The sequence below is a fragment of the Myotis davidii genome, unplaced genomic scaffold, assembly GCF_000327345.1.
Source record: "Myotis davidii unplaced genomic scaffold, ASM32734v1 scaffold1395, whole genome shotgun sequence".
Classification (NCBI taxonomy): domain Eukaryota; kingdom Metazoa; phylum Chordata; class Mammalia; order Chiroptera; family Vespertilionidae; genus Myotis; species Myotis davidii.
The window spans coordinates 564,982-588,164 of record NW_006288604.1 but is presented as its reverse complement, the minus strand read 5'-3'; the positions used below and the strand labels follow the sequence as shown (position 1 = coordinate 588,164).

Here is a 23,183-nt window from a genome sequence, read left to right as displayed (position 1 = left end):
GCTTTCAGTCCGCAGGCCGACGCTCTATCCACTGAGCCAAACCGGTTTTGGCAAGGTCCTCAAGCTTTTTAAACGGGGGGCCAGTTCACTGTCCCTCAGACATTCCACACATGCGCACTGCGGGCCCCGGCTGCTACGGCTGCTAAGCAGGACAGGCAGCGGCGGCAAAAACACCTGGCGGACCGGATAAATGTTTTCGGCGGGCCCGCAGGCCGTAGTTTGAGGCCCCCTGGTCTAGACAGTCATGGAGAGCTGATCTGAGCAGTTCACAGAGGAGAGGAGCACACTTCCTGTACCGCGTTCCCCAGCCCAGAAGTCACACCAGGCGCCATCACAGGCCTAGAGGACTGTAGGTGTTTTGATATTTTGGAGCTGAAGGGAGTACTTTACATTTTCAACCAGCCCTATTACTGTTCGAGAGAAACCTGAACTTCAGAGTGGTTCAATGACTCAGAAAATATTCACACCAATATTGGGTGAGATGGGTCTTGCTAATCTAGAAGTAATGCATAAATACAACTGTCCATATATTTAAACCATTATATTATGTTTTCAAAGTCAATAATGTTAAGTTTTATATGTACTGCCTTAGTAGAATCTGGTGGAGAGAGCAGGCATGGATTTCAGAAATTAAAAGTAACAAAAGGCGGGTGGCAATAAATGTCCCCCAAGCGCACACTAATCTTCATGGCCTCACTGTCCAGGTTCGGAGTTCCTGCGCAGCCCAGGCTCTGAGTTCTGAGCTCTAGTGAGCACAGCTCAAGGCTGAGGCTTTAGGGGAGTGTTGCTGTTTGTCCTGGATACAAACTCACTTCTGAACCTAGATCATTTGTGGGGCGAGTGTCTGATAGGAGAAGGTTTGGGGCATTTGCCTTTGTCGTGCATAAGTTAAATTTGCAAATTATAGAATAAAGAGGAGTACAGCTAGTGTCGAGAAGAATTTCTTGCTGACATTGTGTGCATACATTTTGTGTGCATGTGTGTGCATGCATATGGACGTGTGTGTGCATGTATGTGTGTGTTTTGAGTATTGGTAGACAGGAAAAGGCCACAGAACACACTGTTCTCCTCAAAAGTGTTCAAGTATAGACGGCTATGTTTGTTGTAAAGAAGTTTACAAATCACAATTTGTATTAAAGGTTTATAGCTTCCACAAAATCGTCATCTTCACAGCAAGAATTGACACATTTAGCAATATCATCATCACTAATAAAAGCAGACTTAGAACTGGACACTGTAGGAGGAGCGCGATAGCTCTCCCGGCACTTTTGGCTAAAGACAGGAGGAGCGCAATCGCGCTCCCCAGCACTCTAGGGGTTAATATACTACTTACTTAATTCTAAATGAGGTATTTCTTTTTTATCTGTATACTTTATTTTATTTTTTTCCATCACCAATTATCCCTCCTATACCTTCTACCTCCACCCACTCCCTTTCCCCCCACAGTCACCACACTGTGGTCCGTGTCCATAAGTTCTTTCTCTTTTTTTTGCCTTTTTTGCCCAATCACTTAATGTAGTTTTAAATGTTACAAAATAATTAATGATTCTAGACTTTGACACAAAACAAACATTAACTCTCATTCTATTTTTCAACTTTGATTTTTTTTCATGGTAATTTTAAAAGCTTTCTAGCGTCATGTGCATATTTCTGAATTATTCTGTTCTGTATGTGTTTGTTTTGGTAAATCCTTATTAGGAAAATTAATAAAATTTGTTATGGTTGCATTTTATAGGCAGTCTGTGTATTTCATAGGAAATTGTGTGTTATCTTATTTCAAATCTCCCTTGCTAAGCACCCTGAGTATTATCTTCATGGTGAGCTACTACGCAAGAAATGAGGGACAGTGTCTTTTAGAGGATTTATGGTAACGCTGCGGCAGGGAGCTGATCAGGAACAGCGTGGAGAGCCCTCAGGGTCCTTCATTTGCCTGACACACTTCACTGCTGCCCATTAACACTTAGGCTGTTATTGCCATAGACTCAGTTTAATGAGCATCTCTGAGTTCGGAGGTTTGCACCAGAAACAATGGCTTCAACAACTGAGGCACCTCCTCGCTCCACTTTTTATATCCCAGTTTGTCTTTCTTTTGTAAAAAAAATAAAATAAAATAAATCCTCTCTAAGGCAGTCTAGTTTGAAATAATCCGGATATTTTCTTTTCCCATTAGAACAGTCAGTAGTTCCTAACATTGACACAATATTGCAGAGAACCTTGATAGAAAGTCAAGAAATAAATTCTAATTTACATTAATGAAGATAATGTCTTTTGTTATTGTTCTAAAATAAAATGGCGCTGGCATTTGGAGCCACTCTTCTTATCTCCAGATTATAATCTGTTATGAAATAACATTATTTCCAAGAAATAATGACACACCTAAAATATTTCTCACTCATTAAATTTTTTCTTAACTGCATCAAAGTGTTAAAGAAGGCAATAATCTTTAAAATTGGCTGGTAATGGGTCCATCTAAATATTAAGTGCTCTTAGTTTGAGCATCAAACCTAGATATGTATTTAAAACTGTTAAATATCTTGGATTTCAAAGTAAATTAACTAAATGTTTAAAAGCATTGTCTACTTGTCCATTATGGCCTTTCACATCAGCATTTCTGAGTGAAATCATTGACACATTTCTTAATGTGGTTACTATCTTGAAATGTAACTCTTTATTGTAAGTATAATAGCACAGAGGAGGAAGTTCTGGTCAGTCTCACCTCCCTCAGGTAGTTATTATGTTGTTTTGTCCCTTAGAAAATGAACCGGAAGAAGGACTGGTGACATCACATCCCCTTGGCTTCTCTGAACTCCCAGCTCTGACCCACGGGCAGCCAAGTCTGAGCCAAAGAGCATCACCAGGCGACGGAGTCAGGTACCGGCCCCAGCTCCCTGGGGACTGTGCGCGGGCCTCTCCCTGGGCCTCCCCCTGCTGCTCTGCGTCAGGCCTTTCTTCTCAGCTTCCTGGCACTGCCTGGCTTCTGGGAGGCAGTTAAGAGTTCTGTTGTGATCTTCTCCAAACAGATGATTCTCACTCAAAAGAGCCATTTGCAGTTAAATTAGATGATGCATATATTGTTCCTGCCACCGATGCTCCGTGGAGCAGGAAAGCTGTGCATCCCTAGCGCTGTGAGGATCCTTGGGATTGCAGTGGGGAAAATTACACTGGGTCTCACATGGGGCTGTTTTGTGTGGAATCAATGCAAAAGTAGCTGGTTAGCAAAGTTAGTAATTTTAGCAGAGTTTGCTAATTATGTTTTGGAGTTTGGAGCGCATATTGGCTCATGTCAAATGATTGCTGCTGTTCCCAGCTGGTATGGCCCAGTGGTTGAGTGACCACTTATGAGCTAGGAGGTCATGGTTTGATTCCCTGTCAGGGCACATGCCCGGGTTTCGGGCTTGATCCCGTGTGGAGCGTGAAGGAGGCAGCAGATCCATGATTCTCTCTCATCATTGAAGTTTCTCTCTCTCTCCCTCTTCCTTCCTCACTAAAATCAATATTTTAAAAAAATGATTGCTGCCCAGTCAGGATACTTTAGGGAATCTCAGAGGCTGAAGGTCAACACAATTGTAATGTGACTAAACTCCCCCCTGCAAAGTCTCGGCTTCGGAGCATGTGCATGCTGCTGACTGTAGAAGCTCTGTATAGATCCCATGCCCACATTTGGAGTCCATTTTACACGTGACTTTGCTGGTGAAACGGTCCGTTCTTAGGGTGCTCTCTGAGGAAAACTCTGGCATCTTTCAAGGTTCATTTACGCGCCTGCTGAGTACCCATTGGCCTGTCTGATAATACAAGTACTTGCTGCTACATGGAAACCAGATACGGGGTCGTGTTCCATGTGCTGCACCCTCGCGGGCACTGCAGTCTTTAGGAGCTGTATGATCTGGTGTGATAGGTCACAGTCGTTCTGACTGTGTTCTGTCTCTGCCCTTGTCATTGTCCCTGAAGAAAGTCACTGCACTCATTGGTTCGGTTGGAGAAGGCATTATGTTTGTCATTTCCCTGGAGTTAAAAAAGTAAAGTCTGTTCACATTGGGAGTTAAACTCATACCTGAGTTTAACGTCAGTTAAGTTTCTGAGTCGTAGATGTTTCATATATACAGGCTGTCTTGTTTTGTCCACAATCTCATTCATTTTTAGTCATAAGTTAAAGAATGTAATGGAATATTATAAAAATTCAATATTTAAATGCAGATTTGTTGAATTGATGTTTTTGGCATGGAGTTAAATGTCCACATTTAAACGGTTACCAACATGGTTTCATATCGAGCATTCAAATACAAATCTCACCATGAATTAAAATAGCAAAACGAAACAATAGGCTAATTTTCAAAGAAAAATTCATGTTTATACTGGATAATCTTGGCCTTGAATAGGCTTCCTAGTTAAGGCATCACATTTGGTTTTCAAGGTGGACAGACAAGTTGAAGTTGTTGAGAGAAATGAAGAGACCTTAAACCAGGGGTCCTCAAGCTACGGCCCATGGGCCACATGCAAATATAAATCTTGTATTTGTTCCCGTTTTGTTTTTTTACTTCAAAATAAGATATGTGCCATGTGCATAGGAATTTGTTCATAGTTTTTTTTGAACTATAGTCCAGCCCTCCAACAGTCTGAGGGACAGTGAACTGGCTCCCTGTTTAAAGAGTTTGAGGACCCCTGCCTTAAGGCCTCAGCCGGCACTCATCTCCTCCTGTTTGGCACTCCTGACCACAGCCTGTGCACACAGGACCACAGTGTGTCTCTCTTGAACACCCCAAGCAGGCCCTGGAGGTGGCAGACTCTAGGTGTGGCAGGAACTTGACAGTCCCACAGTTACCTTTTAATAACTTTAGTTTTTCCCATAGCTTTGTGATTTCTGAGTACTTCCTCTCCATTCTTTAAAGATTAGGGTGTGGCCTCAGGCATAATCAATATTTATTTGCTGTATGTCATAAATTAGTCCATGGGTGATGAAATAAAAGAATGGATCTAAAGAAACAGATTAGCATTCCAAATGGGAATGCTCATGTGTCATAACAGCGCTTCTGGAAACAAAGTCTAATCTTCACGTGATCCTCTGCACAATGACAACGTGCGAGTCACCATTACTGCCTGGCTCAGGGAGAGCCACCTCTGTAAGGGCAGGTGGTAGATCTCAGCTCTGTGGGCCTGTGGCCTCTGCAGCAGCCTGTGCACACCCCCATTGTCCCAGCAGCCAGGGGCTGGTCCTCTGTACGAGGTCCCAAGAGTGTAAACATCTAAATGAACAGTTCCTGAGTAACTACTGCCATTTTTGGAAAACAGAATGTAACTCTTATCTCTTTTCAAATCTTATTCTTGTGCACTCGCACAATAGAGTCTAAAGTCATTGTCCGCTGGCATGTTGCTCCTGGTGTGTGAGCTCTGTAGTCAGGATTAAGCTGAGACAGAAGGTGCACAGAGCGTATAAGAAAGCTAAAGAGAGCAGGTTTGTCATAGCTCTGAAGTTGGGGCGGCACCCAAGAAACCTGTCATATTGAAAGAAGAGACAATTTTCTAGTCTTTTCATGCCTCAACACTCAGCTGGGACAGGGCTGTGTGGGATGACAAAGGGGAAGGTGGCTTGGGGGCTATAAAGTGTGGTGTGCAGGTCACAGTGAGGCCAGTGAGGGGAACTGTGGAGCCCTTAGCAGCACAGCCTTAAGAGTAGAAAGAAGCTACACAGCCAGCCTCTCAGAGCCTCAGTTTTCCCATCTGCACAATAGGAGAACGTTTTCTGCTGCTGAGCGTTGATGAGGAAGGCATGAAATAAGACACATAACAGAGTGCTTAGTGGCAGGCTTCTTAAATTATAGCTATTGTCATTATTATTCATAAAGAACCAAGATATACTCACTGTGCCATAAAAGATTAATACATAAGTAATCTGATTTACATCTGTGTTATGCTTTCTGCCATTCAAATCAAAGTGCCTCCACTTACCATGCAGATGTGTAAAAAATGAAGACACGCTCTGTGAACTGATATAGAAAGATTTCCAGGATATTTTGTTAAAGAAAAAAGCAAGATGCAGAAGAGGAGCAGAAATATGAACACACATATATTTGCCTGTATTTGCATAACATTTCTAGGATAGACAAGAAGCTGATAGAAATGTTTATATGTATAGTAACTATACAGAAACAGGCAGAATTGAGGGGGGATTTTCATTGTTTGTATTCATTTTTAAATTCTTTTTGAACCATGCAAATATAAAAGGAAGGGGGATGGAATTAGGGGAGGGAGGGAGGGAGGGAGGAAGGAAGGGAAGAAGGAAAGAAGGAAGGAAGGAAAAAGGGCACCAAGGAACTAAGGAGGAAAAGGCAACGAGGGAAGGAAATTAATAAAAGACAGGAGAGAACATCTCCTACCAGTTTCCCTAGTTAACAGTGCATGAGGACCAGACACAATCACCTTTTAACAGCTTTAGTGTTTCCCATTGCTCTTGTCATATTTCATGCAAGCTCTTCTTTCTAAAATCCTCTAATTAAAATTTGTTTTATAAAATGTAAAATAATAAACTATATCATGGATTATTCAATAATAGAGTTATAGTTTAGAAGCCAAAGTTTCAAAATTATTAAAAGAGTTTTCTAAAATAACGTTCAGGAAATAACTATGAAATGACAAAAATATGGAAAAAATAGCTGCAGCCATAAAATAATTTTTAGAATAATAAAGGAAAAGTGATATTATATCTTAGTTACGTTTTATAGAAGATCTACAAAGAACATATTGTGAACAGTTGGGGGAGATGTGAATATGGACTGTATATTTTATGATATGATTGAAACAATTAACTTTCTTTTTGTTACAATTACACTCAGGTTATGTAGGAGAGTTGGTTTGTTCCCACCTCGGAGATAAATGTTGAAGGATTTAGGTGTGAGTAACCATGATATCTGCAACCCCCTTTTAATAACTTTAACATTGCGGATGGATCACGAGAATTCTTGCTTCATATTACACAGTGTTGTACAAAGTATCATACTTTAAAAAGATATTAGCTTGTAAGAACACGTAATAACTTCAAAATGCAATGGCATTTAATTGTAAAGCGCGCCTTTAACATTTATGTGAAACGGTTTTTGTCCTCATTCAATAGAAACTTAGCTGGCCCCTGGGTGAAGCTGGCGATAAAACTCCTGGTCCGCAGTGTGTTCAGACATCTCCAAATGTTCAGGAAAAAGTGTGTGAGAGAGGGAGCGAGGTCACGTGTGTAGTTATGTGTCTCTGTGTGGTGTGTGTGCGTGCATGTGATTCACGTGCCCACCCATACTTGCAGTGTGTATAATATGGCCAAGAAGGCACAAGGTAGCCTCACCACATTTGTTTTTTTAAACATATATTTCTTCACATTCATTTAATGAGGTCACAGATAGAGTGGAATTCAAGAACTCCTTTACCGTTGCAGTGAAGGTAAACTGCCTTTCAGGGGAATTTCCTGAGCCCGCTCCCAGAGCCCCAGCAGAGACGATCCCATTCGTCAGAGCTCCGTTCTGAGCATCCCCTGACCAGCAGTGACTCCCCTTCTGCCCCTTGAGGAAGAGCAGGCCCTGCGATGGAGAGACCTTTCCAAGGCAGCATTTATTCGTGGCAACAACGGCAAATGGATTTTGAGGACAAGGCCCTTTCCACTCTGTGACATGGCCTTGACTTGTTTAGTGCCTAATTAAAGTAAGCCTTCGTATACAGGACACTCAGGAGTGATTTGTGTACGTGGAGATACATTGGCAAAGGCCGAGATACAAGACTTTTCTCCTGAGAAAAGTGTGTTTGCTCTTCTGAAATTTCATCTATCATCAGTCCACAGCTTATCTGTTTCCTCCACATGCTCTGAAATCATAAGGAAAATGTCAGAATTTTGTGAACACCACATTTCTTTTAATTCATTCTCTCACAGAAAGCGAAGGGATTGTTAGTCGGTCAACACTTCTTGATGGCTACTGCCTGGGAGACACTCCGCTAGGTCTCTGTTACAGGAAAGTAAACAGAAGAGGAACCAATATTGACTCGTCAGTTACCAGAGTCCGATATTGGGGAGCTCAGCAGGGCTCGGACCCATGAAGGAGAGTCTGTGATACGGTGTGCTTTGCCCCGTGGCGTACAGGCCGCAGGCACCCAGCAGGGGCCTAGAGTGAGGCATGAGACTAGAACAAAGGGCAGCCCACACGTGCAGGAAATTAGAGCCTGGGAGGGTGCTCTGCAAGAACCAAGAAAGCAAGACCACAACAGGAAGAAGTGAGAAAAGGGAGAACCGTGAAAGATAAAAAATATGGATCTAACTCTTTGAAGAAACAGAAAAACAAACAAAACCTCTTCTCCTGCATAGCCTTGACCACTCTAACAGCATTGTTCCAGCATTATGAGAAACACGAATTGCCAGATTCCTCAGGAAGGACTACCTTGTGGTCATGTCGTAAGTCGTTTCCATAATAAAGTTCTATTTCTATGAGACGTAGGTGGTGGTGGGAAGGCACTGAGGCTCTGTCTGCTGCACTGTTACCCCGTGGATGAGAGCCCCTGAGGAGCGCATTTATGTCTATCAGTGAAGGAGACAGGCAGCCGCCGCTCTTACGTCTCAGGAATGCATGCCTGGTCACATTCTCTTCTTCCCGTGCGTGTCCCTTCTGTGAGCCCTTGGCAGGTTCAGCCAAACGGATGAGAGTCATCTGGCTTGTTTGTGTTGTTTTCGATTATTACTTTTCACCACTACAAGCACAGGATATAAATTCCATTTCAGTTATAAATCTTTACACTCTTTGTCAGAAATATGCAACTAACACAACAAATAAGTGTACCTTGAGCAGACAGGGTAACAGTTGGCATTCTTAGCAATTGTGAGGTGTAATGAGGTCCCCACTCCCAGAACTTGGAAAGGTGGCAAATCAAGTTCCCCAAGCACCTATCAAAGTAGAAATATGCAAAGTCACTGGAGAGTGATGTAATACATCCAGTGTCTGTAAAATTTATTATCATCTGAATTAGTCAGGATAGACTAGACTAGTTCACAAATGAACTTGGACGTAAACTCAGAAAGCATAGTGATAAAAACGTACTTCTTGCTCATATCACAACCTGATGTGGGTTGGGCAGCCCCTTCATTCTGTGGCTTGGCCATCTGGAATTGGTGGTGTTCCAGAAAGTAGGGGGGCCTTGAGAATTACACAGGATGTTTGGGGATGAGCTAAAATGTCATTAGTTGGAAGCCAAATGCCAGATCTCAATCCTGCCTCAAGGGAAGCTGGGAGAAGTCCATACAAGCTACCTGGACCCGTATCAGCATATTCTGTCCTGCCAAGATTCCGCGTCCTGGATGGAGTCTGTCCCCGAAAGTCTCACCAACAGTCTGATCCCTGCAGCCGGGCTGCCTGCAGGAAGGGGCAGGGAGCTTCCGACCTGAGGCTGCTACCCTCAGACACGTCCAGATTGGTTCTTCCCTTAGAAACTGGTCTGTGACCTTGGGACTTGGTTAACTCGAGTCCATGCTGGGTAAACCACCCTGTGTGTGTACCTACTTCTGAAACTACACACATGGACACTGACCCTGAACTACTATTTTTCAAAGAGTGGTTCCAGGACCACCTACATTAGAATCACCTAGGTCAGTGGTCGGCAAACTGCGGCCCCTTGAGTGTGGCTCTTCCACAAAATACCACGTGCGGGCGTGCACATACAGTGCGATTGAAACTTCGTGGCCACACTCAAGGGGCCAAAGAGCCGTATGTGGCTAGTGAGACGCAGTTTGCCGACCACTGACCTAGGTGCTTTTTTTTATATAGATTCGTGATTTCCATTCAACACACTAGTTACATCACGATTTCTAGGAACACGACCTAGCTATGAACATTTTAAACAAATAACCCCACACATTCTTATGCACAGTAATGAAGACCTACTGCCCCAAATCACAGCCAGTTCACCAAGTCCATGAGGTCCATCTCGAGCTCTGATGCTGGCTTCCCACCTCAGCCCTGCATTTTCCCACAGGTCCAGTGAGCCGGATTCTTTCATGTCTTAACATTTCATCACTTGACCTGGCAAATATGGTTACTCAGCCTTCTCTTAACTTGGGGTGGGGGGCTTTTTACCGTTTTATTATGGAACATTCAACACACGCACAAGTGTCGACGAGCCTGATTTTTACCTCTGTGAGCCTCACGAATGGCAAAACTTCTTTCCTCTGTATCCCACTCATTCTGCCTCCACCAAACATGGCTCACTTTGCAGCAAATCCAAGTTAGTGTATAATCTCGTCTAGAAATACTTCAATATGGGTCAGACCCCTTCAAAAAAGTCTGAATTATCCAGACAGGATTCAAAGGTCCCAGTTTGTCTCACAAATTTATTTTTATAGTTAATTTGTTTGAATCAGAATCTAAGTGAGGCCCACATGGCGTCTTACTGACATGCGATCCCTCTTTGACCTATGCAGTTTTTCTTCCTTCTCTGCCTCATAACCTGTCGTAAAGCTGGGTCATTTGTCCTGCGGTTTCATTCCTGTGCTGTCATTGAATGTGCTCCTGTGAGTCCTGTACTTCTGCAAACTGGAGTTTTATCAGAGACCTGGTCAGGTGAGCTGTGGTTTTGTGGGTGTCATCCTGTCGTGTCACAATGAGAAGGGAGCATGTTGGTGGGATTGGCTCCCTTTCTCTGTGGTACAGTTGACGACTGGTACCCGTGTTCAGGTTGTCAGCCAGAGCAATTGTTAGAAAGTCACCCAGCAACCTTTTCACCTAATGTTAGCAGTCAGTGAGCTCATTTTCTAAATTCAGTATTTCTCCTGATTTGCAAAATTATATTCTATCATTTCTTCATTTATCAGCTAGAATACTTTTATATAGAAAATGTTCCTTTATCAACTAAAAATATTTTTGCCTAAGAAAGCAAGATAAATGCCTCTTTTCTTTACCCTTTACCCAAATAATCACATCCTTTCTCTTTTGATGAGGATTATAAATTCTAAGACACGAAAAGGTATTTATTACTGCAAAAATGTGATCTCTCCCGAGGTGATAAAAAAGACTATGCACACACTGATGATGATGATGATAAAATAACAGCCACCGTTATTGAGCACTAACGACAGTGTGTGCTGTGTGGTTGGCACGTGTCACCTCACTCGAACCTCCACGACCCCAAGAGGCTGCTGCTGAGATGGCTTCCATCTCAGAGAGGAATCCGAGGCTCACAGAGGGGTGGCTGCCTCTCCCCACGGTCACACAGCGGTCAAGTGGCAGCCCTGCGTCCGTCCTCGATAGCTCCTATGTGGGTGGTCTAGTCCAGACCGAGGTCCGGTGCCTGAGCACTTCAGACTTCTGAGTTCTGCAGCTTCCTGCATGTTTATGAGGGTAAGGGGAGAATGAAGAAAAACAGTTTCTTCATCAGCTACTCCATGTACGTGTGGGCAGTGAAGGCCATAGCACCAGGATGGGTCTCTAAGGGTCATCTGATTGCTAACTGGCTGCAGGCTGCGGGCTTTAGTGTAGGAGTTGCTCATGGCGTTTTATTCTTGTAAGAGACGCGCTGTGCAGGGGACACGCGCACCACTCAGCGTCCTGCGGAGGCTCCTTCGCTGCCAGCCTGTGGTGGTCCTGGCACAGGCATGCCCAAGTGCATGCTGGCCTGATGGGCCATCCTCGAGGCCCCTGCACGTCTGTGGTCTAGTGAGGGGAGCCTGGCGCAGGGCTCACACCACACCTGTGTGAGGATAGCTGACGGGCGTGTCCAAAGCCGCCGGGTGAAAACCTTCCGATGGGATGTGATGCCACCTGTGCATCATCAGCATCCATACCCGTGAACGGGGTCTGGTCGCCTTGTTCCCGAGAGGAGAGGGGCCTGAGGAAGCAGAGCGAGGACTCACTTCAGACCCTAGTTACCGTCCTTCTTGTGTGTTCAGTTCAGGCTGGAAAACAGGCCCACGGTCACCATGCTGACAGCCCTCCCACTTCCCCCAGCCCTGCCCTGGGCAGAGCGCCTGGCTTTGCCTGGCTTCGGGGGCGATGTCTCAGGCGCTGTGCACTGTCCCTGTGCTGGCCGTTCCTGAAAGCCAGCTGTCACTCATGTGAGAGGAAGAGGAGGAGGAAGAAGTCCTTTCAGAGAGGCCCCGAGAGATGCAGTGTCGTGCGTCAGTGCCACTACTTGGCTGTCCCCCCATGTCAGTGTCAGTGCCTTCACATCTGTGTCAGGCATGTGTGCATGTGTGCGTACACAGGAGGTGGGGACGGGAAGCAGAGCCACAACTGATAAAGGGCTCGTGTGCTTAAACAGTTCCCAGCGCGAGTCAGGACAGTGCGGAGCCCAGTGGAGGCTGCTGCGCTTGGACAGGCGAGTGTGGCGCAGAGCACACACAGGGGCACGTTTCTGATGGGTGCCCGCAGGCTCGGTGGGGAGCAGCCCAGGCATGGCAGCCTGGAGCTGCACGTTACTGAGGCGGCTTTGTGCCAGGGACACCGCGCTATGGCTCCCTGTGAATCTGCCAAACCTCCCCTGGCAGACTTTGTTCCAAGGAACCACGGCAGGGTTTTAGTTTTTTAAAAATCTGCTGGCACATGCCAAGGTGTATGTAAGACTCGTTCCCTGATAACACTCAGCCCTCCTGGCCACGGGCATGGTGGGAGCTGCGTGTTTGCTCACTGCGCTGGCGTGCAGGACAGGCGCGATGTAAGAGAAGTGAGCTTGGCACCTGCCAGTCCACCTGGAACGTGAACGTGGTCTCTGTGGGGAGAGGTCATTGGAGAGAAGAGGGGGAAGGGACGGGGCCCAGAAGCACCATCAGGACCAGGACCAGGGGTGCAGTCCCAGGAGCGAAGTGGCCTTCCTCGGGTGTCTAGGCATTTGGTGATGACCGTGCAGAGGTTTGCTTTTTCGTTTACGAGCTCTAAAATCCCACTCACTACTTTTTGGAGAAAGTTGTCCCAAGTTAAGATTTATCAACTACTCATTAGGTAATTAGTCAATGTCTCATTAATTTCAAGTGCCAACACAGATTATTTTTAAGTTTCCTAGCGATGGAGTTAATAAATCTTAATTAACGTAAATATTATTTAGGCAGAGTGGCTCACTCCACAGGTGCAGGGCCAAGAGACCTACCCGTTAGGAAGGGATTCTTCTTTCTCGACAGATCACACGAGGCCCTTCCAGCACAGCACACACGTGGAAGGGGAGCACAGTCCCACCTGGGTGTCTAACTTCTGGTGCCCCACGGAGCCCCTTGAACAAGTAGGACTTGGGCTGTCAGCCAGCATTCTGGACCCTTCCAGGCCGTGCTCCAACTTCACATCTTCTCTCTACTGCCTCTCCCTCCCTCCCTCTTCTCTCACCAACATTGGCCCACCGTTTCCCACCGTTTCTGAATGTGCTAGCCCCAGCTCATGTGCGCTGTCCCCTCCTCCCACCCATTCTCCACCTGGCCGATCACAGCCTGTTTAGAGCCATCTTCCTGTCCTCACGCCACAGTTGGTCTTCCACACACCGCTGTACTCACCAGGCCAACTTCAGCTGAACCACGCCTGTCTCTAGTGCAGTTCTGGTCTCCAAATCCAGTTGGCATTTTAAAAATTTATCTTGATGGGCCTCCACACTGCATCTGACACAGTTGCCCTCTCTTTAAAGAGATTTCCCACCTGCTCCCTTTCCATCACACCCTCATCTTCTCCCTGTTTCTCTTCTTACAAGTTGGGCATCCCAGCCTCAAGCTGCTGCGCCCAGCTCTGTGCACGCTCCTTAATCTCTCCCACTGTCCCCGTTGGAAGTACCACCCGTGTGCACCCAGCTTGCAGACCCAAGACCGTCCTGACTTTGTACTGCTCAGACCCTCTCCCCCAGTGCCTGTCGTCACCTTTCCTCTGACGGTGCCTCCTCTGCCTTCACTTGACTAGGATGTCACCATCTTCCAGTGGCAGGAGCATGCAGTGTCCCCTCCAGCGTTTACCATGCCACGCCTTCTGACTCAGTTCCAAACACCCCCAACCCTGCCCTTCACACCCTGAGCAGATCTCATGGTCTCTCATCTGGAGCACTCCAAGGTCTCCTAACCGTGCTCCTTGGTTCGCCGTTTGTGTTCCTCAAACCTGTCCCCCACCCAATTTTTACAAAAGTCTGTGTAAAACCTGAATTTACCCACCGTCACTCCCTGTTTAAAGTCCCCCCGAGCCTTCATGTCACCTGTGGGACTGAATTCTGTAATGTGGTCCGAGGGTTATGACCATCTGGCCCCGTCCCTCTCCAGCTGCCACGTCACCCCGTGTGCCTCACTGGTCGGGGTTGAGCTGCATGGGGATCCCTCCAAACATCTGATGTTGCCTGTCATGACTTTGCATTTGCTTTCTGACTTCTGCCTGGAATGGCATTCTCTCTTTAATCTTTATTCCTACTTATCATTTTTAAAGATTATTTATTGATAATTTTTTAGAGAGAGGAAGGACAAGGGGGCGGGGAGAGAGAGAGAGAGAGAGACATCCATGTGAGAGCAAAACACCGATTGGCTGTCTCCTCATGCCCCCTACTGGGGATCAAGCCTGCAACCTGGGCATGTGCCCTGACCAGGAGTCAAACCAGCAACCTTTTGGTGCATGGGACAACATCCGGCCCACTGAGCCACACCAGCCAGGCCCTACTCGCCATTTAGTCATCAGTCACCTCCTCCAGCCCCCACCTCTGCTCCCACAGACTGGTTTTGTGATCATCCTAACTGTGCCAGCACTTACAGGATCCCCACAGTGTTTGTTGTTGTTGTCGTTTTACTTCTTTTCAGTACTAGATTAAAAGGCTTCGTTAGGGCGGAGAGCAAATCCTATTTTCAGCTTTTGCCCTGAGGTCCATAGTGCATGCCATATAGTCGGGATGGCACCGAGCACTGATGCAGAACTCAGTCGTGTGGACTGTGAGGTGGGGACTTCCTCCCTGGCGGTTCCCTCGTGTGAGCAGATGTAAACTGTGTGCACACGGCTGCCTGGACATCTTCATTTCCTCCTCCTGTCCTACGTAGGGCAGCATTGGTCAAAGCAGTGGTCAGCTCTCACTTTGGTTTATGGCTCTACAGGAAAAAATATTAATTTTTTTCTTTAAGCCACAAGTGGTTTAGGCACTGAAAAACATTAAAGCTGGTTAAGTTATAATTTCTTCCTTTGAATATATTCAAAGAATAATTTCTACTGAGTCGTCTTGGTCAGGGTAGAGGTTTTCACTTTCAGTTGTAAAGGTGTATCCTCAAGGGCACCTTCCAAGACCCTTTGGGATGCCTGAAACCGTGATTGTATCGAGCCCCATATATGCTGTACTTTTTCCTGTACATACATATCTGTGATGCAGTTTAATATGTAAATTAGGCACCGTCAGAACTGAACAACAGTCATAAACAGAACAGCTATAACAGTTCACTGTAATGAAGTCTTGTGAATCGGGGCGCTGGCTCAGCCAGGCGTCCCGTTCTGTCTCCCACCACAAATTCAATGCCCTTTTCATGTGACTAAGCACCTATCACACACTGCGGCTAATACTTTTGCAGTTGAAGGTGCAACAGCAAAACTAGCACGAATTCCTTTTTTTCTTCGTCCTTTACAGTTTCACGGAGAGAAGGCTCTTTCTCGCTGTAGATCTCAGCAGCCTCGGCTTCCGAGTCTCTTCCTTATTACGGGGAGGACTTCGTCTTTCCCTGAACAGAAGCACTGCCGGCTTCTCCTGGGGGCACTTGAACTGCCAGCCACACTGTCTTGTGCTTACGAATAACGTAAGGTGACGGCCCTGCCACACAGCAGCGGCTGATCTGGTGACTGGGGTACTAGGTGCCTGACCTGCAGAGGGGAGGTTCATGCCCCAGGCGGGATGGAGTGGGTGGTGCGTGATTTCTTCAGGCTACTCAGAACTGCGTGCAACTTAAATTTTATGATTTTTTTCATTTCTGGAATTTTCCATTTAATATTTTCCGGCCACAGTTGACTGCAGTTAACTGAAACCATGGACAGTGAAACCGTGGATAAGGGGACTAACTATATATCATTTTCTTTCCTCATAAACTTTATCATCCTGAGACATTAGTTCCTAGAGCCAGGCTGAATATTGCTCTAATTATCTCCCTGTGCTCCTCTCCCTGCACCTGCCCCCGTCCCTCCTTCCTTTCTCCTCCTCCTCCCTCCCCTGGGGGCACTGGAGGAAGTGGAGTTACTTTGGGAACTGCACATCAGAAGCCTGGTTGTATATTTTGCATCTTTAAAAACAAGTAAGATTGGAAGTGTTGAGTCATTAGGATGATGTAAGGAATTCAGGGTGCTAGGAGGAACGGATATCTCGATGTTATTAGGTCAGTGCTCAAAACAAATCAGCATCGTCATGAACTATGATGCGATTTCTAAGAAAAATGCAGTTGTATCTGCGTCGGTGAGCCTAGTCTGTTGGCAAATAGACCAACGTAACCGGGTAGAGAAGGCGGGAGCTGCACATCCGCGCAGTCCACACTGTGCCAGGGAAGTGCTTGCTTGTTTCTTTATAAATCACCTAGCAACCTGCGGTGGTTGGACAGCTAAAGTCTGAGTTTAATTTTTACTAATCTTCAGAATGACTGTCTTTGCTTCGTGTTAAAATATGTCACAAAGCTACGATGAAACATAATTTGTCCCCACATGTGGGGTCATTTCGTCTGCTCCCGAGTGTTTTCTGTTTTGGAGGCACAGCCTAGTCCTGAGGAAAGCAGCTCTCCAAGAGCCCTTAGGACAGGGGTGGGCAAACTTTTTGACTAGAGGGCCGATGGGTTCTTAAACTGGACGGGGCGGGGGGCCAGCCGGAACAAAAGCATGGATGGAGTGTTTGTGTGAACTAATATAAATTCAAAGTAAACGTCATTACATAAAAGGGTACGGTCTTTTTTTTCTTTAGTTTTATTCATTTCAAACGGGCCGTAGTTTGCCCATGGCTGGTTTAGGGTGTTGGCTCCTCTCAGCTGCTTTTCAGAGGCCTCTTCCCCGGGGGCACCAGAGGCTCCCTGCCCCCACCCCCCTCCTGCCCCTCTGCCTTCCCTGGGGAGAAGCTCTGCAGGGCTCTGACCTCGAAGGGGAGTGGCTGATGGCAGGCAGCGTCCGTAGCCCAGCGGACGAGGCAAGGAAGCAAGCACATTCTAGGCAGGTAGCTGGGAGTGGACTCAGGTGATTATCTAGCTTTGATGATACAGAGGTTGAGTTAAAGGCAGTGGATAGGCCGGCGTGGCTCAGTGGTTGGGCGTTGACCTCTGAACCGGGAGATCATGGTTTGATTCCCAGTCAGGACACAGGCCCGGGTTGCAGGCTCAGTCCCCACTGTGTAGTGTGCAGGAGGCAGCCCATCAATGATTCTCTCTCATCATTGATGTTTCTATCTCTCTCTCCCTCTCCCTTCCTGTCGGAAATCAATAAAAAAAATTTTTTTTAAGGCAGCGGACAGGCAGTGAGGACGGGAGGCGAGGGCCTAGATGGGAGATGGTGACATGAACCCAAGCAGTGAACTTGGAGAGGGAACACACGCAGGTTGAGTTTCAGGTCTGGAGTCTGGGGTCTGCAGCAGGATTTGGGCCCAGATCTCGGCCTGGTTGGGGACAGCACCTGGACCTGCCAGGGGCAGTGGCACCATCAGAGGCTCACTTCCTCTCTGTCAGTGGGGTGATGGCACCTGCCCTGGGACTGCTGCCGCAGGGAGTGAAGCAGCTGCTGAGGACCGGGCTGGGGACTGACAGCATGCCCTTGAGTGAGAGGCAGTTCCAGCCCCTCTCCCTCAGATCTGACAGCGCAGCCTGAGGGAGAGGGAGCTGGTAACCCAACTGTGAGCAGCTCTGCGGAGGGATCGGGGGTCCAGACCCAGCGCTGAGCCTCAGCTGCACTAACGTCCCTTTGGGCGGCGTCCTCTGCTCTCCTGACCTGCGCCTCCGGGTCGTGGATAGTCTTAGAGAGCTGAGCGCAGTGCAGTCCATCTGGGCCTCTTCCTCCCCCAGGGGCTGAGGTCTGTCATCGCTCTCTGCTCTCCGGTTCGGTAAAGACCCTGAAGTTCCCTTAGACCCGACCAGCCTCTCTAGGGTAATTGTATGTGATTTTCAATGTTACTAAATTTGCTCCGTTCAGAGTAGAATTAAACAAAAGAAGGGAGAAAGTGCAAGAGGTGGTAGGGAGGGGGGGAGCATGCTTAGAGCAAAACTAAGGAGATGAACTGTGAGACTTTGTCCCCCTTGGTTATCACAGCCTCCAGAATAGATGACATTCCTGATGGGAGTGAGGCTGTCCCATCAGACGGAACTCACTGGGCCAAGGAGGAGATAGGCTTCCCCTGTCAGCCTGACCTAAGAACGGGGACACAAGTCTGTTACTGCTTGAGCGACATCTATGCCACTCAAAACACATATCACAGGACGTGGTCTGGGCACACCACAGACAATAGTCCCCTGCTGGCGGGCCACCTGCTTATCACAGGGTTCAGAAGTCATGCAGTGAAAACCTGCTTCCCATGGTTCCTTGGTATTGTCACCATATTTGACTCTAGAACATTCTCTATGGTTCGCAGAGCACAGAAGGGAAAGCAGGTGACTGCTCTCGAACCTGGTGCCCTGGTGCTGGGCTTCTCTCTGTGGTTTCCTCTGGGAACTGAGGGAAGCACCTCTTGTGCTCAAGCCCTGTCTCTGTGCCTCTGGTGAGGCAGTCAGCATTAGGCATTCTGCCCGCTCCTCGACATTCCGGGTAATTTATTCAGGCACCAGGCAGAGTGGGATCGCGAGCCCCTGCAGGAGGAGAGAGGTGCAATCCTGCATCCTTTTAAATTGGAGGGCTCCCCACTCCGGCGGCCTCTCTTCAATCACTTCTAACAGAATTCTCTATCTGGCTCTCAAAACTACACACTCAGCTGGCATTTAAAGCTTGCGGTGTCTGGAGTTTTTCCTTGAGGGGGGAAAGCAAAGTGTGTTAAAATTCAAAACTGGAAATCCTTCTAGGAGGCAGGAGACATGGCACCAGATGGGCCTGTGTCTTTCCGTGACAGTGAACTGCTTCTGGCGCAGGGCCTCCCAGGTGGACGGAGCTACCTGCCACGTGCCCAGCTGTCCTTGTCTGGGACACGGCATCTGCTCGCCGGGCCTGTGCTGCCATCTCAGCTCTCAGAGGCTGGCAGGCTGTCGGCAGGCTGTCGACCTCTGACTGCATGCCCCTAATTCTCGGGGATGTGGAGAACCCGGGTCCCTGTGGAGTCACTTCATGCCACAAGCTAAAATGTTGATGGCAGAATAAGTGGCTTCTGCTGGAAAGGAGTTGTGCCTGACTCACTCACCCTTCCAACGCCCCAAGGACAGGCCCAGCCTGGGCCAGGGCTGAAATGGCCCCTGTTGGCCATGGCATTGTCTGGAGCCCTCCAGGGGCTGGAGCCCCTCCCTGCGCAGGTGCCGCCTGCCCCATCAGGAGTGCACCCTGAGGCTTCCAGCGTTTGTTGAGCTCTGACACTGCAGACTGAGCGCCTGGGCTGAAATGCTGCCTGATTGTGTTACTCATTAGCAGTGGAAGGAGGATTTACACTGGAGCACGACTTGGTCATGGAAGGCTCAGCTCCAAAAGCCCTCTGTCTGAGCCTCCAAGGCCCTGGATCTTTTCAAGCGTGCTCACAGCTGGAGTTCAGCTGCAGCTTCCGATGGCTTTTGAATGCTAATAGCTGCAGTACCCCGTTGTCACTGAGCCGTACTGCTGAGCAATGCCATCTTGAAGCCATCACTAGGCTGGAAGGGTTTCTGATGGGGAGCAGCAAATACTCCAGACCCTTTTCTTTCTGCCCGATGAGCAGATTGACTTAGAATTGGACATATTGGTGCTAGTGGCTGTGGAGGACTTTCAGGGTCACACTGGGCACTGCCCAGAGTTTTGTCGCAGAAGCACCAAAGAAACCATGAAAAGTAATCACGTGTCTAACGTGGTCCATGTTTAAATGGGTGTTGGCATCTAGGACAAACTAGGGAGGGAAGTGAAGAGAGCGTGGGAACAATAGGAAATGTTTACCAGCCGGTCCGCTTATGCATGCTGGCATTGTCTTTATTCTTCCTGAATCCCAGCAATAGCCCCTGGACCGGCTAAGCTCGCTCTGAACATGAGGACAGCCCGCAGCACTTACAGATGTGTCTTCTTGCCCATTTAGCCCAGGGGTCAGACATGCCTCTATGGTGGGCTGAGAAACAGGTGAAACCCTGGGCATAACAGACCGGGTGACCCTCCTCATCAGCGTGCACTCCCTGAGCCCATGCGGTGGCTGCTGTCCCTCCCGCTGTCCCGCATGACTCCACCGTGTGTGGATGGTCTGTGCGAGCCTCCATTAGTTCCCTCTGATGCCAACAAATCCATCACTTGTTTCTTTGATGTTTAGGGGGAAAGAGGCACTAATCTCTAAGCCATATTGCATAATATTTTATAAAAATTATTTGAAAAAACATATTACTCTCTGTGCTGGGCTAGCAGTGCAGCTTCATGAGACTGTATGTGAATGAGGCGTCGCCAGTCCCGACACCACGGTGCTGAGAGCTTCTGTTGACTAAGAAAACCAGCTCATACTCACAGCAGATTGTCCTCCTCGGCGGTGGGCTGGGCGCAGCACTCAGGTCTCCTTCTTTTCCGAGTGGAGTGTGGACATCGTCTGGACAGCACTTCACGTTCTGAAATGACTGTTATGTAAAATTCTCGTAGGGCATTCTCAGCCTCATTTAAACACTCCTAAGTCGCATAGTACAGATTATAGATATATACTAATGAATATATATTAAATATTACCTAATATCTAAATATTTATATGTTATCCTATTATACATATAATAAAAATATCTATATATTTACTTAGGGTTTTTTTGTTTGTCGAGAGAGAGAGAGAGAGAAACATCCATGTGAGAGAGAAACATCGATCAGTTGCCTCCTGTATGTGGCCCATTCAGGGATTAAACCCAAAACCTAGGTATGTGACCTGACCAGAAATCAAACCCCCAAACTTTTGGTGTAGGGATAATGCTCCAACCAACTGAACCACCTGGCTAGGGCTAAGTTTTTTGTGTTTTTTCAAGTCTTCCCCAAACCACCATTTTAGATCTGCCTTTCTGGCAATAGTTAATTGGGAGACAAAGGTTTCTCCCCTTCTTTTCTATATCATCTTCCACCCTCTTTATTGTAAAGCTGTTATAGCCTCCCTAACTTTTTCTACTTCAGCCTGGCCCTGTGAGGACCCTTTCATCCCACCGGGCAGTGCAGTGCAGCAAGTTCAGAAACAACAGGCAGGAAGCCGTGAAGACGGGGCGATTTTTATAGCGGCTTTTATGTGTGGTGCTAGTTAGGTCTCTGTTTCATATACAAAAGGGCTGCGTGTTGAAAGGGCTGTTCAGGAACACACAGGGGACAGTGGGTTGCCGATTCCGTTTCCCATCTTCAATGCCACTTCAGGGCCCAGGTGGCCTGTCAGATCTAGTTTTATTTTTACATAATACTATCCCCAAGGCTTTTGTTCAGTTTGTATACTGCCTATAGTCCAATGAGACCACAACTTCCGAGATAAGCATGTGTGTGTGTGTGTGTGTGTGTGTGCACTTTTGTAAGAAAGAAAATATTAAGATAACTACTTCTCATGATGAGAACTATTTTATATGTATAATGATTATATTTTCTATCCAATAAATTTTCTATTTTTTTCTAGAAAAGATTTATAGGAATAATTACATAATTACATGATTTATTATAATATTTTGCAGAGTTTTCAGGGCAAGGGAAGTGTGTTATGTCACTGAAATTGTGAATATTAACTTATCCCACACTTAGGTGTCTGCAGCCTCAAGATGCTGGCTAACCAGTAAAAGTCAATTGAAAATTAAAAGTTTTAAAGCATTTTATAAATTTCCTCACTCCTTTGGTCCTTGGGAAATTATTTCATTAACTGTAAGTATATGAACATAGGCCATTTCCAGCTTCCAGGGAGATTGAACTCTGTAAGCTCATCAGAAAGCTCCCAAGGAGTTTCCATTCGAGGTGGGACATGCGTCAGATCCCAAACTAGTGAGCACGCTTCCTCCCGAGCACCGGTGTGGATGAGACGCAGCAGGAGAGACTCCATGGGGCATTTGTATTCTCTAATCTCACCATCAGTCGTACTCTCCAAGTAATCACTGACCACGGATTCGATTACACAAGGAGCAGTCAGTCGATGGAAACTCAAGAGGTGTATTCATTGCTGCGCAGTACACAGTATCGTCTCATCCAGAGGGACTGGCAGCCAGCCCTGCCCAGCATGCAGGAGCATGCAATGACAGGCTGACCCATAAATCCGATTCCCAGCATCTCCTCTTGAGATGGTCTGCACAGTAGGGGTCAGAGGAGGGATGCTGCAAGGGGTGAGGGAGCAGAGCGAACCTGCTGATTTTCATCCCCCTGGGACTCCTGCTACGCCATTACCCTCACTGACACCTTCCAGGCTGTGGATCCAACCCACCAAAGTCTTCTGCTGTGACATCCCCACACATGCTGCCCCTTCTGCTCCTTCCTGCCCCAGTACTGCCCCTTCTAGAATGACTGACCTCTGACCCCACACCAGCCTCAGCAGCTCCACACATGTGTTGGAGGGGAACAATCTCTCAACACCTGGCGTGTGACTGAGACTCCAAATCCTGGGAGAGGGTCCTAAAGCCAAGATGGTGGCATAGGTAAACACCGGAGTTTGCTGCCTCGAACAACCACTTCAAAAATACAACTAATGGCTCAGTTGGTTAGTGTCGTCCCATGCACCTAAAAAATACAACTAAAAGACGGAACGGACATCATCCAGAACCACAGGAAGGCTGGGTGAGTGGAAATTCTACAACTAGAAGGAAAGAGAAAAGCTTACCAAGACTCAGAGGAGGTGCGGTGCAGAAATAAAATACTAAGGTACAGAGGTGCATGTGGAGAGCACTGGTGGCTGAGGGCGCGGTTGTCGTTTTCAATTGGGAGGGACTCTCAGGCTCTGAGCTCCAGTTCCGGGCGAGTCTCTGGGGGCCCAGACTCATACGGGAAAAGTGGGACTGTCTGGCATCGGTCAGAAATCGAGGGCAGCTTTCTCTCGGAGGGGCTTGCAGCAATTGCCGGGACACTGAGAAGTGGGACCTCTGAGAGCAGCCATAACTGCTAGCCCCGCCCTGTTGATCCCATGGGACCCACCACGCCCAAGCCCTGCAGGGAGGCTTTTGC

The 23,183-nt window shown here is 47.3% G+C and overlaps 1 protein-coding gene across 1 annotated transcript in view; it reads left to right on the top strand.

Moving 5' to 3' along the window:
* Nucleotides 1-23,183, top strand: part of MYT1L (myelin transcription factor 1 like) — a 298,509-nt gene that overhangs the window by 113,835 nt on the left and 161,491 nt on the right. Inside the window, exon 4 of the mRNA XM_015561792.1 lies at nt 2,754-2,871. The gene's annotated coding sequence lies outside the window, so the exon portion shown is untranslated. The remainder of the gene's footprint in view (nt 1-2,753; nt 2,872-23,183) is intronic.